The sequence below is a fragment of the Pan troglodytes genome, chromosome 3, assembly GCF_028858775.2.
Source record: "Pan troglodytes isolate AG18354 chromosome 3, NHGRI_mPanTro3-v2.0_pri, whole genome shotgun sequence".
Classification (NCBI taxonomy): Eukaryota; Metazoa; Chordata; class Mammalia; order Primates; family Hominidae; genus Pan; species Pan troglodytes.
This window is the reverse complement of record NC_072401.2, coordinates 50,528,373-50,546,745: the sequence shown is the minus strand read 5'-3', so window position 1 is coordinate 50,546,745 and position 18,373 is coordinate 50,528,373. Positions and strand designations below refer to the sequence as shown.

The 18,373-nt window shown below is 37.2% G+C and overlaps 1 long non-coding RNA gene across 1 annotated transcript in view; it reads left to right on the top strand.

Moving 5' to 3' along the window:
* The window catches only part of LOC104006057 (uncharacterized), a 114,546-nt gene extending 97,515 nt beyond the window's left edge, over window positions 1-17,031 (top strand). Inside the window, exons 5-7 of the long non-coding RNA XR_001716896.3 lie at window positions 6,496-6,613; window positions 10,740-10,789; window positions 16,908-17,031. This is a non-coding gene — a long non-coding RNA (uncharacterized LOC104006057). The remainder of the gene's footprint in view (window positions 1-6,495; window positions 6,614-10,739; window positions 10,790-16,907) is intronic.
* Window positions 17,032-18,373: the final 1,342 nt, after the last annotated feature.

Here is an 18,373-nt window from a genome sequence, read left to right as displayed (position 1 = left end):
TTAATATGTGTATATAATTTTTATGTGTATATATAATATGTGTATTTAATATGTGTATATAATTTATATGTGTATATTTAATATGTGTATATAATTTTAATTATGATAAAATGAGTTATATTTTCATTGACTACTGCTTCCATTTTGGACTAACTAAGCTTGAATAGTAGTTCACTTATAATCTTCTATATAAGTGTGTATGTGGAAGAAGCTTGTTTAATATAGAGCTACATTTTATTCTAATCTATAAGAGATCTTTAAAAGCAAAATCCAGTTTGTAAGTACATGTATTTTTAATGACAAGGGAAAAGAGGTCACAAATAATTACAATTAAAAATGTCAATATAAAGAAAGGAAGGTGGTAAAATGTTTAGGTATAAGAATTTATGACTGAATAAAGAATTATCCTCAAAAGCTGATTTTGAGATAGGCAAATGATCTGATCATGGCTTTCACTTTATTATTCTCTCTCTATTTGAGAACTCTGTACAACAAATTTATCATGCAGACAAATGCAAAAAAAAATCACTTAAGTAGCTGATCTTTCAAGTGCCAAAATTCCACCCCAAATTGCAGATATAAACCCTTGCCAACAAGAGTTTATTTTTAAGACTCGGACAGTCTGTTCACTGTGGCAATTCTAGCAGGCTCCATCAAACCACTAATGACAAAGAAGAGAAATGAGAAAGAATCGACTTGGAGTAACTTAATGATACTACATTTTAAACCAATGTCAAGCATGCACTGTTCCCTTAGAGATATTAATAAAGTTGGTTGAAGAATATATGTGCTCTAGTTCTATGAGACTCCAAAAGAGATTCCTATTGCTAATTTTTTCCTTTAGCATGTGAAATTGTTAGTCAGCATGCTCTTGCAAGGACAAAAGTTAGATTTTTGTTGTAGGATACTCAGTTTTCTTCCTCCCCCGAAAATGTTAATTTTAGTGCTTCAAGGAATATAGAATTAAGGTTGGTAATTTGCTTCTTTATGAGACTTGGGTGCATGGTCTCACAGCCTGTCATAGATCAGGGGAATAGATCAGGGGAATTCTCTTATCCCTGCCACAGTTGAATGTTATTCCTGGAGCAATACAGTCTCCCCTTGGGCAAGGCAGAACTGATTTGACATTATCTTGGAATAATCAGTTTTATACATCCAAGTATATTGTTTGCTCCCTTCGTCTGTTTTAGTCTACTGCAAAAGTCTGGGGGATTCTGACAGTCTTGGATAGGTGAATACAAGCAGGTTGACCAGGGGCTAGAACTTAACACTATTCTTAATAATTTGTCATGACCCACATGTTTCCCTCCCAGCTTTTGTGTACTATCTTCTCACTGGCTCAAGGTTGCTTTATTCTATACAAGTTAAGGAATGTTGACATTTTGTCCTGTTTTTTTCAATTTAGAGTTTCTGATCCTGACCACTGCTGAGCTTTCCTACACCTCATAAGCTAAGTTTTTCCCTTTAAGCTCTGGCCCTGATTTTGACCCCACTACTCCAGTCTTGTCACTGCTCGTTTGTAATGACTATTCCCTGTTGAGCCACACAGACTGAACACCTTCATTGTGGGCTCTTATTATTTACAATATTTCACTTTCTTATTCAGATAAGTTTTAGTAAGTTATAAAATGCTTATGAGAGTTAGGTAAATATAAAAGTGGGGAAGAAATGAGGCCCAGAAATTTTCTTCTTTTTCCCCCACAAACCCTTCTTACACTATCAGAAGTGGAGTAGGCTTAAGATCCAGAAAACAATCCTACATGGTCTCTAAACAAATAATGTTTGGCAGCAAATAAATGCTAGAAATTTTTATTTCAATAATTATCATTAAGCGTAAAGTATACTTGTTTTAAAGCATAGGCAGGTATAACAGTTACTTTTCCTTCTTTATAATTAACCATTACATTAAAGTATATTCCACACTGAACAATATTGTGGGATCTGGCCAGCAGCCCACAATGCAACGGGGCTCTCTCTTTGTTCCCAGGCAGATTGGCAGGTTGAGAAAAAATAGACACACACAAGATAATGAAAGCTGGGTTCAGGGGGGTCACCGCCTTCTGGTCCTGCAGTGCCAACAATGCACTGGATATACCAGCATTTATTATTAAGTTTAGTGAGGGCGGGGATAGGTTAGTGAGAGATTTAGGGTCATTTGATTATGAGGTGAGATGGTCACATGGGGATGAAGTAATTCTTTAACATAACATTTGTATGTAGAAGTACAGTACATTTGTATGTAGAAGTACAGTATACAGAGATAAGAATTTACAATATAGTGTGTGCGTTAGTAATTTCTAACAGAGCCTTAAAACAGAAACACAATCTTTCCATAATCTATGATTAGCAAGATATTAATCAGCAGTAACAGTTGCAACAAAAGCTCGTTACAAACAATCCATGGAAACAGGACATGAAGCTAGACAACCGGTTAGACCAGAAATTCTCAGAAGGGAGTATGCCTTAACCCTAAAGAGGCCTAGAAGAGCCGTGGCAAGATGAGGGCGTTTATAGCCCTATCTTATCCATATGGACAGACGCCCCCCGGCTCCCAATGCATCTGTTTATAGGCTCTCCACAAGGGTCACATTCCATTCCCAGAGCTATGAACATCTGCTTTTCTGGGATAGGAATCTTGGTGATGTAAAACCTCCCTGACTGCACGTCCATTCATAGGCTCTCTGCAGGGGGAAGCACATCACGTGCTGTTGGCTCGTTCTGGCAGCCCAACCTGGCATTGTCTTTACACAATCTTGCATGCAATTTTGTATTTAACAATAATCACGAACATTTCATCTTTTATTCCGTAGCAATAGTTTCAGGGGGTCTCCCTACAGAGCAAGAAGTCATTTCAAACAGTAGGTGCATGACAGAGAAGAGACAAGTAAAAATGGGATAGGGAACAGTTACTTTCTAGTGTTATCTGTAGGTTAGCATGGAGCCACAGGCCCAAAGAGAGGCTTCTGAAAAAAAAAAAAAAAAAAAAAAACAACAATGTGTTGCAAACACTTTAAGGAAATTTATATTATTCTGACAAAAGGCACCCATATTGTATTCCTAAAGAAATCTCAAACATGGTACTACAAAAAAAAAAAAAAAAAAAAAGAAAACAGACTTTTCTACTTGAAATAGTAAATGAAAAAGAAAAAATGGATGAAAACCATATGAGAGGCTTAGGATTATATAATGGAAACAGACTAATTCTCTTGAGAATGGACAAGTTCCTATTAAAGATCAGTTTAAAGAATAATTCTGGGTGCATTACTATATCCACTATGCCTTATATCAACACATAGTATGGTGGCTAGTATATTAAAGTTTATTATGTGATTTTGCTTTTAACTTCTCAATGAATTTTAATAGTGACTATGTGAACTTCACAATTCTGCCCCCCATTTTATTTTTTAGTTGACTAAAGTGAGACCCAGAGAGCTATCAATAAGTTAACCCTCAAACAGGCTTGTATGAAAAGCCAAAACTTGATCTCTTGACTATTGACTCTAGAACTTATGACTCATTCCTTTACCCTCTTTACTTCATCACAGCTACTTTATATAATGTTGTCATGAACCATGAAAATTAGAAACGACCTTACAGATCTAAGTTGTCCAAACTTTCTTCCAAAGCAGGGTAACTCTGCAACTCTGCCAGTGGCCCTGCCCCAGGATTAGAATTATTTTCATCCCATTGTTGAAGTGCTCTATCTAAATCATTACAAGATTCTTTCATATAAGAAAGCAAAATTTTACATAGAGCATATCCTGGTAAACCAAGTAATAACTAATGTAGTCTAAACACAATGCCTTCAGGATTTGAATTTTTAAAATAGTCTTAAGACTAACCTTAAGAATAGTTCTACTCTAGAACAAATAGAATTATGGCAAAATTTCTTATCTGTGGTGAAATTGAATGAAAGACAGAGACACACCAAGACCAAGATTCAAATCTTAGCTTCACCCTATGTTAGTTCTGACTCAATTTTGTTAATCTAAAGTGAGTATGATAACACCTTTTCCAGGGTTATTGTGAACATTGATTAATATATGTGCAAAGAGGACACTTTAGGAAACAACTATTCTTAGTCATGGCTAATGACTTTTACAACAACCTTATACAATAGAACATGAATTTTCTAGTTAGGAACTATTGTTTCTGTAACCAATCTTTTGATGAACTACCTCACAGTTTATTAGAATTCCAACAATTTATTTTTGTTTCTTGAGAAACTCAGAAAATACTTAAGAACGAAGTTAATGAAAGAATAAATAAATGGATTAGTGGAAACCTACATATTTACTTGCATAGGAGAAGGTTTTCACTTGTTATATGCATGAAATACGTTTTCCCATCCCAAATGTTTTCGTATTGGCATTCAGGAAAGGGAACATTTGAGGTATGGTACGGTGGCCTATTGCTGCAGGCTTATCATCTCTTTACTGTTGTTTTCCCTTTTCCACTCTAAGGTCTTCATACACCCGTCTAAACAAGTGAAATTGCCTGCAAGTTAGTAAATGTGTGTGTTCTTGAGTGATTTTAAATTGAGAATCTTGGTAATTAAGGTTTGGGCATAGGAAGACATTTAAGCATCACAATCATTCCATAATACTCCTATTTCAGTTTATTTTGTTCCCTTAGGTCTTATTTTTTCCTAAAATAATAGGTCTAGTTGACTGTATTTATGATATCTAATTATAATTCTATGTAGGCAAGGCAAACCTATGATGAGCTCACAATAAAAAAGTGTTCATTTTAAGCAAACAAATTAACTCTAATTGCTGCAACGTGTCCCTGGTTTATGAATGTCATTGACAACAGGATAGGCCAAAATTATACAATTTATATATTTGTGTGCCCTCATTAAAATCATGAGAAACATTAATGTGTATAAATGGTAGAGATTTCCAAATCTAAAATTATGCTAAATATCCAATGTGGTCTGAATTGTGCAGATTGGAACTATGACATATACTTTTACGACTCTGGAGGTCTAATTTATGAACATTGTTACAAGGTTTTTAATGGAGTGAAAATGAAGTCAAATTGAACTTCTTCCTGATGACATTAAAGCTCCAATCACAACACATAGACTAATAAATGTTACTTTTTAGGTAGTGACTGTCCCATCAAAGCCTCTTTAATTTGAGTGAAATTGTAATAGGGAATGTTTTGGACACTAAAGAAAATCACAGTATACCAGCACTATATAGAACACGCATTTTGTTCAACATTTAAATCTTTAGCTTCTAGTTTATGCAAGGTGCTGTATTCATTGCTGGGCAATATATACAATGTAATGAGGCAAAGTTTGAAATTTAAGGGATTCGCAAACTACTAAGGTGCCATCAGTTGTGAGAGGCACCATTATTTCATGTAACACAGAGTAGAAGAAAAACAAAACAAAACGCTGCCAAGTAATTATAAGGTATCACTGTATTCACTGAAAGATGCATGTCAATTTCAAATATGTTTTAGTGTGAAAATCTATTTATCCTAGAATTCATGAAATATGGTGGTTGAGTACTTGAATATAAACTATGCTTTATTAAGAGCTGTAACAAAGATGCAACATGTCCTGAAAACATGGAAGGAAATATTGATTTTGACCAGAAGATCAAAGAGAAAACAAGTATGTGAATCTTTGAAAGAAGACTAGAGTTTAGTCTTATGCAAAAAGGGCAGATAAAGGAACAACACTCTCATAAGAGGGAATGAATGCTTAAAAGTTTGGAAAACCACAAGAATCATGTAAAAGTGAACAATAAGCCACATGAGAAATACTAAGAAACAAGTGAAACAGGTGACAAATTGGAAGTTTTGACTGAGGTGTTCATATACAATAGAATGCTGAACCAGATGAAACATTTCCAAGGATTTGGCTGAAAACCAGTTAGCTGACTCTTTTGAACTTCTCAGCGTATCAAATTGCAAAAGCATTGAAAAATAAAAGTGGGAAAATTAGATAGAAGGATTTCTTGAGAGAAACCTGCATTGGTGGATCTCTCCCTTTTCCATTATTACTTCTTCACATCAATTTAGTGAGAATTTCAATGGGGGGCCACTCAGAGGTTTTAATATGTGTATACTGTCATCAGGGATATGTCAGACTGCAACCGAACTCTGGCCCCGTGGTCTTTGCAGCAAAATGGGAGTTACAGCTCCACTTATAGCTAGTCAGATATATGCAGATTTGAAGGACTGGCCATGGAAACTAAAGTGGGTTAGTTGCTTTGAAAGGGATTGTACCCAAGATGGTAGTCTTACATACTGAGTGAACCTCCAGCTGTGAGAGATTATGTGGGACCACTGGGAACTGAAAGAAATCTGGGGGACGCACCTCGGGGAGAGGACTTGCTCCCATGGTTAAATGCATTCAGAGAGGTTTAATATGAGTAAGAAATAGTAAACATTGGCCAGGACCAGAAAATGTGAAGCCATCTTATTTTAGCGTCAGTCAGTGAGACTTCCCTTACCCTCTCTCTCTCCTTCCTACTCCAGGTTCCACCTTGTCATGGTCAGAAACAGAAGTTGACTAGTGAAGGAGGAAATGAATGAACAAAAAGGAAGATCTCTCTTTTCTACAGCAAGCAGTAGTTTCTCACAGCATCCAGCATAGGTAAAGAAAAGAGATTTGACTTTACATTAGCTTTTGAGCTTTGATTCATCTGTTTTACTGGAAAATTTAGTCACAGAATTTAGATTATGCATATAACTTAAAAGGAGTAAAAGAAAGAAAAAATCCAACAGGAAGAAAAAGGTCGTGAAGTTGTCTAAGTTTGCATCTAGGAGCAGGGGAAGGAGTACACATATGAAACAGGTTTAACGGGATGGTGAAAGATTAAAAAGTAAGTTACTTTTATAATTGTATTTCATTAATTCTTTTCAACATATAGGTTACTCAAGACAAAAAGAGGAGTTTGGATGAAATGGCATAGGGCTGACTACTGGACTAAGAATTCTGGATTTTATTCTGCAAGCTGGTGGAGAGACATCAAAGGGTTTTGAACAGGAGGCTGACAGGATTACATCTCTGTGTTACAGACATTAGGTCTTTGCATAAAAGTATATGCTCCCTTATATTACACACTTACAGAGGGCTGGCTTTGTTTAACTTGTCCTACATAACTTTCAGTACTGAAAGTGAGCATTATACCATTGATGAGGTTGCTATTAAACCTATGTAAAACATCTGTGCTATCAATAATTTCAGGTATTGTTATAAAAATCAGATGAAAGAACTGGATATCATAAGAAAATTTACAACAACTAAACATATAGAAGAGATTTTTAAAAAGGCCTAAAAAAAGGATGCTGCAATGGTTAACTAGGAGCACAGTAACGTTGCATAATGAAACCAACAAATTCTCAGAGTCTTATAATCATAAGGCTTTATTTAGTTAATGTGGCTATGGGTTAGCTGGAATTGGCTGATTTGAACTGGGTTCAACTGGGGCAACTCAGTTCTGCTTCATGAGTCACTCATTTTCCCCTTGGGACCAGCAGGCTATCCCAGACATGTTATCTCACAGTGATAGTAGAGATGCAAGAGGACAGGTAGAAACATGAAAGTGCTTTTAAAGCCTTAGGTTATGACATGCCAGCTAACATTCAATGATTAAAGCAAGTCACATAGCCAAATCTAAGTTAAAGGGTGAAGGAAGAGTTTATATTTTTTGTGGGAGTAACTTCAAACTCACATGGCTAGTTAATTTTATATGTCAACTTGACTGGGCCATGTGGTGCCCAGACATTTGGTAAAACGTTATTCGGGGTATATCTGTGAGCTTGTTTCTAGATGAGATTAATATTTAAATCAAAGCCTGAATAATACACATGGCAAAGGGCTTTCATACAGGGAATGGTGAAGACTCAGGGTCACTAATATAATCTACCTACATAGTTGCCTAAATCAGTGCCATTTAATTAAAAAAAGAGATAAAAAATATGTTCAAAATACAGCCCCCCGCCACACACAGAATCAAATACCATGCAACAAATGCCACAGTTATTATCAGCAATACCAACAATAGTATTGCTAAATTTGATGTCTGTGAGATAGGATAGGTGGCTTTAAACCTTCTTACTGAAAATCTAAGTGAATATTGAGAGGGAAACCGTATGTTCTTCAACAGTAGTGGAATTAAGGCAAAGTCTAGGCAGATGGAGGTGAGGGCAATGGACATTTCTGCTTGATCATTTGGTTTTTATCAGTATTTACTGTACTGCTGGATACTAGGGGCCCCATGGCATCTGGGTGTTGATTAGACCTCCTTCAAAACCTTGGGTATGAAGACATGTCTGAATTACGCAGGGGTGCTAGATTCTAGTGCTTTAGCCTGAGACTTTCTACTGAGGCAATCCTTCCAAGGGTCTCATGCCTCAAGGCCTAAAGCACCAGGTTTAGGTGCTTTTTGTGGTAAAGGGAGGAAGTACAGAATACCTTATTTCTCTGTAACTGCCCTCACCCATGCGTCTCATGCTGCTTGTATTAAGCTTCAGATTTATTTTGTCTAACAGTTCTTTTACCTTTATGCTATCTATATTATTTATTTTGTTTGTTTTTATTTTTTCTTTATTTGATTTTTACAATTTTATCCTTCTATTATTCTCTTTGAGCAAATTATAACTGTGTACTTTCTTATATTTTAAGTTTCTTTTTTAACTTTACTTTTAAAAATAGCAGCCCGAAAGCTAACATCCCCTAAGGGTAATAGTTGTGTGGATGGTTGGTGCCCTAGCCCTTCTCTCCACTAACAGTTCATGGTACCTCGCCACAGCCTTTCTTTAAGAGACACATCTTGGTGTGAAACACACACACACACTGCAGCTACAACTGAGCTGCAGAGCAGTCTGGAGTGCAAGGGAGTTTTCTGCTTTATTCTGTAACCTGACTTGACAAACCCAGCAGAAGATTGACAAGAGTTCTCTGTCTCCTTCTAAAGGAAGGTGGGAACAGCAGGTAGTGGAAATTGGGATGCATTGCCGGGGCGACAGGAGGACAGCTTGTACTTCTTTTCTGCCAGGGCTGTCTGTGTTCTCTGCCGAAGCAGACACAATCAGTTTCTAGCGTAGGCTGTCTGGCACCAACTGTATTTACCATGGTTTATTCTTGGGATTCCTCTAAAAGGGCATGTGACATTTTTTTTTTTTTTTTGCAAAACCTAAGAAGGACCTGCTAAAATGTGGGGATTGATAATGGAACCTACTTGGGGCCCAATTCTGGGAGCTCATTTGAACCAAAAGGGACTAGATACAGGCCTTTTTACATCTGAGTCTTCCATAACATAAATTGTCAATGTTATTCCAGTTAATTAAACACATTAAAGGGAAAAAATCAATTAATATTGTAGTAGGTATGGTAAGAATAGACCAACATTCTGAAAACAAATCCTAGCTCTATGCTTCTTAATACCTAGAGTTTGTTAGCAAGAGTCACAGATTTCTCTATGACTCAGTTTCCTTTTCTGTATAATGATGATAATAATATTATGTACCTCATCAGATTCTTGTGAGGAAAAAATAAGTTACAAGCATATGCACTGCATAAACATTTGTTAAATAAGAATTTATGCAGACATATGTAAATACATCAGCTGCCTGACTATTGCTTCCTGGCCAATAATTACAAGAGAGGAGTGGGACTTTCATTCATTTGGAAGTTGAGAGAGCAGGCTCAGGGAGGAGGAATCACCCATTACCCATACCTTCTCTTGGTGTAGATGCTGAGTGAGTCCTGCTTAGGGTATAAAGAATATCAACACCTCAGCCTGATTGAAGGTGAAGTGAATCTTGCTACCAGAGACTTGGTATCTGGATGAAGGGTGATCCCAGGGCACCGAATTCTTCCTATCATAGTGCACACTCCCATGTTGACCAGTGTCTGTAACAGAAGATCTCCTGCTTTGGAGGCTGCTCCCTTTCTGAACCTGGAGTGCTGCCTGGCTCTCAGCAGATGAATCTTGTTTACTACATCTGCAGCCAGTAGTTTCCTGTTATGCAAAAATCAGTGGCTCCTAAACATAGTTCCCAGACCCACCAGACTCTTGGTTTCACCTGTCACAAAAATGAGAATATTCCCCATTAAAAGTATTTTCCTCTATGGTTCCCTAAGTAAGTCACAGTGCCATCCACTGAGGTAAGCAGGCCCCCAAACCAAAAGCCATTCTGAACACCTGTCTGCTCATCCCAAAATATGTCACCAATCACAAAACAAGTCAATGGCCCCTCCTAAGCAACTCTAGAGTCCATCCACTCCCCTGCCCTGCACTGCCACCACAATTGTCACTCCCGAATTTCTACACCGGCCTCTGACCTCACCTCCTGCATTGAGTCTTGGCTTCTTCCAACCTGTTCTCTGGACTGAAGCCAAGATTACATTTTTTTCGTAGAAAATCTGTTTATGTTACTCCCTTAATTTAAACTTTTCAGTGGGTTTTCCAATACTTTTTAGATAAAAAGCAAAGCAATCAACATACCTGGGCTCCAAGGCTGCCATTCTGGTCCTGCTGCTTCACTCCTTGCTCCCACACAGATCGCTCAGTCGCTGCAACACCCTCAAGGCCTCTCACCTCAGGCACATGCTCTTCCCTTGGCAGGATATACTCCTTCCCCCGCTGCCCCCATGTGACAAGTGTATTCTTACTCGTCCCTCAGAATGCCATCCATCTTAGACCTCCTGGGCCACCATAAAAGAATACCACAGACTGAGCTGCTTAAATAACATTTTTTTTTTTTTCTCACAGTGCTGGATGCAGAAAGTCCAAGATCAAGATGCCAGTGGGATTGGTTTCTGGTGAGGCCTCTCTTTCTGGCTTGCAGATGCTGCCTTCTCTCTGTTTCCTCACATGGTCTTTCCCGTATGTGCACACTCTCCTGATGTCTCTTCCTCTTCTTATGAAGACACCAGTCCTATCGGATGAGGGTTCCAATCTTGTGACCTAATGTAGCCTTAATTATCTCCTTAAAGACCCTATCTTCTGGTGAAATCACATTGGGGATTAGGGCTTCAATATATAAATTTGGAAGGGGAACCCTATTTGGTTCATAACACCACCTAAGCACTACTTCCTCAAGGTTTCTCAAACACATACAGTTTAGTCAGAACTACCTGTTATAGAGTTCCCAAACTATAAATAATTTTTTAAATTACTTGTTCAATGGCTGTCTCTCCTAGTAGTCTATAAGCTCCATGAAGGTAGTTACTTTTCATACCTTGTTTTCTGACGTGTCTTCTATATATCTTCCAATACATCCTCCAATGCCTAGCATAGTGCCTTGTAAGTGAATTCAAACTAGGGTGCTTTTGTTAAAAAACAAAAAACACAGCTTCTGAATGTTAACACCTCCCTATATTAGACGAGAGATCACCTCACCCCTTGGATAGTTTTTGGGACTAGCCAGGTGCTCTCAGACAGAATAGGTTCTATAGTGATTTGGGTCCTTTGGTCTTATCTTAAATAGCTCCTGTTTTTTCTACTTCATCACAACATACAAGTGAATAAATGGGAGAAAAACATGATTCTCAAGGAAATAAAAATCTCACACTGTTTTCTATAGTTTGGATGTTTTTCCTCTCCAAATCTCGTGTTGAAATGTGATCTCTAATGTTGGAGATGTGGCCTAGTGGGAGGTGTTTGGTTTGTGGAGGGGGGTCCCTGATAAATAGATTAATGCCCTCTTGCAGTGAGGAGGTGGGGAATGAATTCTCACTTTATTAGTTCCCATGAGACCTGGTTGTTAAAAAGAGCCTGGCATTTCCCCTGCCTCTCTTGCTTCCTCTCTCTCCATGTGATCTCTGCACATATTGGCTCTGCTTCGTCTTATACCATGTGTGGAAACATCTTGAAGCCCTCACCAGAAGCAGATGCTGGCACCATGCTCTGTGCAGCCTTCAGAACTGTGAGCCAAATAAACCTCTTTTAAGTTACCCAGCCTCAGGTATTCCTTTATAGCAACACCAAATAAACTAAGACACTAGTTTTGCTTGATAATGTGGTAAATTTTATACTGCCAGCTCTCCTTCAAAATCCTTCCCTCTCACTAACCCTTCATATCCAATTTGTCTGCTATCTACTAATATCTCTTATAACCATGTAATCTTCTTTTATCCTTTTCTGCTTTTCCTCATCACTTAGTTCCTACATTTCTATAGTAATTCTAACTAGATGTATCTATTTCTCCCTAAAATTCCCACCTGTTCTTCCCATGCTATTTGGATAAAAAATAATGAATACCACAAGTCTACAAATATCTTAAGTGGCTGACCCCTGCCTATGGTGTTCTTCTTTGCTCTCAGGATCATGTCCAAACTCTTCATGACAGTTTATTAATTCATCTTAAAATCTAAACTTTGTTTTATTGTCCAGCTTCATCTTTCACCAGCCTAAACCACTTCCCTTCCCTCAACTCCCCTTGATCTTTCTCATCCATGGCCTTCATGACACTGTTTTTTCTTTCTGGAGTCTATTCTGTTATTCTTCTGGCTCACTCCATCTCTCTATCCCCCATGGTTGGTACTGTCTCCAAGAAAATAACCACATTCCCCAAATTTGAGTCTGAGGTCTTTTCTGTAGGTTTTCATCACACCCTGTTCTTTTCCATCTCAGATATCATAATTTTTCTCTTGATAAGGCTACTATTCTCTGCTCAATCTAAGTTGATTTTCTTAAATGGGAGGGAGTTGTTTCATTAAAATAATGTGTACATATCTCCTAAAATCCATGGCAACAAAAGATAGCCAGACTTCAGAAGTGCCTGGAGCTGGGAGGTGGAAAACCATTGAAAATGAAGCAAACCAACTGTTAGATACTATGCCTCCTCCCCTTCTTTTCCCTATTCCTCTCTTCATCGGTTTATGATTCTTGTCTTCATGAGATTAGCTTCTTTGACTTCATCACAAGGGAAAAAGTAACCACCTTGTAGCTTTTGATTTCAAGTAGGAATGGATGAGGAGAGTGATTCTGATCAGCCTGGCATGAGCACGTGTCCTCCACTGAGCCAAACAGCTCTATCCAGGAAGGCAAAGTCATTTAGTATCAACTCCTTCTGGAGACTTCACATTTTGGGGTTAAAAATCATATCTAAGAAAATGTCACCCTTATTGCTGGACTAAACAGTGCCTTTGTGTAAACTCTAAAAAGCTGCTCATTTCTCAACAAAAGTTTACTGCTTAAGGCTAGAAATTTATTATAATAAGTGTACTTATATATGTATAATGACTACAAATGCACACATGTATCAAAAAGCCTTGGCTGAGGTTCTTATGAACTGATTGGTTAGGTACGTCAAATGACTTTCTTTAATAAACATTAAAAATGAAGCTTATTATTATTGGCAATTGTCCTTCTATTTTGCAAATTGATGCAGTATAAGTATTGCAGAAAAGAATGCCAAGTTTATTGTATGAGATTTTAGGGAAAAAACTATATTCTCACTTATCCAAACATAAATTTTTTAGAAGGACCTCATAGTAGCTACTTATAAAAATGCCTATATTATACATAATTATCAAACTTGAATATAATTTTTGTGAATTTTTCAACTTAAATTGTCAATCTCTGCAAGGCATGCTGATTGGAATTAGAAACGTATTACATCTGAATGCTATGGGCTCAGAGCCTATCTCCAAATCACTTAGTGACTTAATGTCACATTTAACCTCTACCATCTTGCCAGATCTCTAAATTATAAAGCTTCCTTTTAATAATCGCATTTGTTTATGACCCCCACACTCATAGTTATGGTTTAATCTGAAGATAACTTGATCCTTTTTATTCATAGCAGATGAAGAGCAAATAAATAACAGAACATGTGTTGGTGTATACAAAAAATGATGGGGTTGAGAAGCCAAGGTATCTTATTGTTTGACAGAAAGGCAGAAAGCAGATTTAGAATATTTTGGAAAGAATATTGAATGATGGGTAAAGGGCCCATGGTATCTTCCGTAAACACAACTCATGTGATTACATTTTCTTCAAACGAAACAGGAACTAGCAAAATGTCATAAAAACACTCAAGTATGACACGAAGAGATCTTAACGCTGATGTGAAGGAGCAGTTAATCAAAATGAGAAAAGAGTAACTGATCAGCTGAACTTAAAGTTATAAATGCAAGTAACCAGAATAAGCTAGTTCAGGATCTAGTAAATTAAAAAGACCCCTATCTTCTCTGATTTGCTCATTTCCTGTACAGCAGCTATGTTATAGACCAAGTTGATGTTTCTGATATACAGACATATTTAGCAGTCTTCACAGCATGCCCGCTCAACAGACTTTACTGATAAAACATTATATAGTGTCAAAAATTTCCTCAAGCAGTTTGCTGGCTAAGCTTCCCACAATTTGAGAGTGAGAGGGTTAAGTGTTGTGATCATAAACCATACAGTAATTGCTCTCAGACCTATTAGCAAAATGTCTTGCATAGAGTGTCATCCTGCCATTCCCCATGGGTCCTGTTCACTAACCCCTTGCATTTTGACAGTTATTATCATCCAAGCACAAACATCACTGCTGCAACATGGAGCTATCTGCATAGTAATGTATCAACATTACTTGGTCTCCAAGAATAACTGTTAAAATCTTGCTATTATTTGGAATCTGAAAAAGGAAAGGCAAGCTTTTGCATTTATTTTTAAAAGACACTAACAACAAAATTAGTTTTGGTTGAAATCACAAGAAATACAACTACGTACATCTCATTCTAAAGCAATGTTGCCCAAGTTACAGAAATAAGAAGTCATTGGTAGACTTTATGCACACTCATTTTGAAAACATTGCATGAGAAGTTCTGAGGAAGCTGTTTTAGCAAAATAGAATGTTTTTCCTTCCTAACTCTTCTTTTCTCTGGGATGCTTGCATTACAAAATATGTTCCATTCTTCAGGATTGCCCATCTCTCCTTTATTTCTATATATTTCTTTATTTGTAGGCTTAGTTTAATTGGATTGTTTTCCATTCCTTAATCATATTTCAGGGAGCAACTGTAATAAACAAAGAACTTCCTGTGTAGCAATGTTGAATCCTCATTCCCTCATTCATTAAATAAATATTGTACTCAATTTTAAAACTAACTGACTAGAATTAATTAATTTGTCTTTTTATTCATTCACTTATTGACTAAGTGCCTATGATATTGTGAATATACCGGACACTCTCCTAGGTACTGGGTATACAAAAAAATGCATTGATTATGCTCTGGAAAAGCTCATTTTCTGGCAATGGATTGTAGTCTCTGGTTATGTAATGAGTCAGCGATGAGATACTATTATGGTGGTCTCATTCACATACATCTAACTTACCTTGAAACCTGACTGTGGTTTATTTACTCATCTTTAAATAAAACAATGCCTATGGAATACTAAATTTTGCAGAAAATGTGTAATTAGTTAAGTGTTCAATTCAATATGACACAACAATGCTACATTACACTTTATTCCAAACCTCAGTGGCTTAAAACAATAACCAGATTATTATTATTATTATTTATTCCTTTTTTTTTCGTGATAGAGTCTTGCTGTGTCGCCCAGGCTGGAGTGCAATGGAGCAATCTTGGCTCACTGTAACCTCCACCTCCTGGGCTCAAGCGATTCTCCTTCCTCAGCCTCCTGAGTAGCTGGGATTACAGGCATGTGCCACCGCACCCGGCTAAGTATTTTTAGTAGAGACAGGGTTTTACCATGTTGCCCAGGCTGGTCTTGAACTTTTGACCTCAGGTGATCTACCCGCTTCAGCCTCCCAAAGTGCTAGGATTACAGGTGTGAGCCACCGTGCTGGGCCATCACAATAACCAGATTATTATTATTCACAAGGCTACAGATCAGCAGGAAAGTTCCTGTAGTTTCAGCTATGCTCTGTATGTGCTGACCAATAGCTGAGTGCTGGGAAAGCCATTGCGTTCATTTTGACTGAGCTCTCATGTATTTAGGGATCAGTGGCTGATGACTAGTCTAGAATAGCCTCAACTCTTCTTCACATGTGCTCATGAAGAGACAGGTATAAGAATGAGCAAGCTCAATTGTTAGGAGCACAAGTAGAAATACACATACATTTTTAAAGCCTCTGCTGTTGTTCCATTTGCTGACATCTTGCTGGCCAAAGCAAGTCACATGGCCAGTCCTTGTGCTCAGGTGGGATGAACTATTAAACCACAAGGTGTGCACTCAGGGTGGGCCTTAAGTAAAATTATTAATACTATTAATTTACCACAATGTATAATATGCTCTGATGTGAAAAGCTCAAAATCCAGTAAATATACACACTGAAGACAGATTGATAAATGAGGCATAGTTAGTGAACACTATGGAATAGCAAACATTGACCAGAGAGGGAATATCTTATATAGGAAGTGTAAGATACAGAGATTATCTCATAAAAACAAGAGTCAAATTATGGATTGAAGATCAGCAGCTTTGAGGAGGAAGAGAGAGAAAATAAAGAGAGAAAACAAGCAGGATAGTGGGATGGTTTACATTCTTTTATTCAGAAGAATTAAGATAGCCAATAGTATCATAATTTTCCAGCTAGGTAGATTTAAATGTTTCTGTAAAAAGAATTACTCCTAAGACTTTATTTGTCCTTGCTTAAAATTTCCCCTTTTATGGCACTAGAATTTTATAAGAACAAACTATATGGAACTGATGGTGTAAATTATGGTCAGCCTCAAGTGGCTAGCTCCGCTTTGGACAAAATCTGTGAAAGACTTTGAGAAATTTGTGCTACAGACAAGAATGAGTTCAGAGAGGGGTAAGAATGTAATTTGTATCAAAGGGATCAACTAGAGCATTCACATTGAAAAAGAAAGGAATATTCACTGTGTATTGATAACTCATTGCTCCTCATAAGGACTCTGGTCAGATATACCAAATACAAATCATGCAGGTATACATCTCAGTTTTCTTCCCATCTTCTCTACAGTGCTACTTGAAGGGGCACCAAAAAATCATGAGCCCAGGACAGGACAGAGGTGGAACTTATTCTCCAGGTGCTCTACTTTGAAGTCAAGGACATCTTACCATCATCCTGGAGAGCTGGATCCTCCCAGAGTGAGTGAGTTGATAGGTACTCAACAGTCTTTTCAGTACTTAATCATTTCTCAGTCATTTTGCTTTTTATCTTACGTAACAGCTCCTTTTCATTTGGAGTCCTTGGTATCTTACTATGTAGTTTTTACATCTCCCTGCTTCAGTCATCTACAATTCCCCCATACTAATCAAAGAATTTGACCCCAGTATTTGTACTTCTTTCTAACCTAAGGACTTTAATTATAAGTATTTTCTTGAATAATCAACAAACATATTGACTTTAGAAATTTTTTTAAAAAATCTGTTTTACTCTGACAACCTTCAACTTTATCCACCATAGCTATCTACCTTCACAGCCATATCTTCAATCTTGTCATGATTTGGAACAATTCTAACTAAATCATTTCATACCAATGTTCAATGTTTTAACCATAAAATCCTAGGTTTCTAGGTTGCCTACGTCTTTAATCCCATTATGATCTCGGCATGGTATTACAGCATTCAACAAACATTTATTTATATATGTATTTATTTTCTCTTTCAAGTTTTATTTTAGATTCAGGGGGTACATGTGCAGGTTTGTTACCTGAGTATATCGCATTATGCTGAGGTTTGGGGAACAAATGATCCCTTCACCCAGGTCCTGAGCATAGTACCCAACACTTAGTTTTCAACACTTGTCCTCTTTCCTGCCCCTGAGTAGTCCCCAGAGCCTATTGTTGCCATTTTTATGTCCATGAATACCCAGTGTTTAGCTCCCACTTGTAAGTGAAAACCTGAAGTATTTCGTTTTCTGTTCCTGCATTAATTCACTTAGGATGATGTCCCCCAGCTGCATCCATGTTTCTGCAAAGAACATGATTTTGTTCTTTTTTGTAGCTGCATAATATTCCATGGTGTATATCTGTTACATTATCTAATTCAACACTGATGGTCACCTAGGTTGAGTCCATGACTTGAGTATTGTGAGCAGTGCTGTAATGAACATGCAAGTGCATGTGTCTTTTTATTAGAGTGATTTGTTTTCTTTTAAATATATATGCAGTAATGGGATTGGTGGGTCGAATGGTAGTTCTATTTCAAGTTTTTTGAGAAATCTCCAAACATTTTTCCACAGCGGCTGAACTAATTTACATTCCCACTAACAATTTATAAGTGTTTCCTTTTCTCTACAGCCTTGCCAGCATCTGCTATTTTTTTGTCTTTTTTATAATACCCATTCTGACTGGTATGAGAGAGTATCTCATTGTGGTTTTGATTTGCATTTCTCTGATGATTAGTGAGTTGGAGCATTTTTTTCATATGTTTTTTGGCCACTTGTATATCTTTTTTGAGAAGTATCTGTTCTTGTCCTTTGCC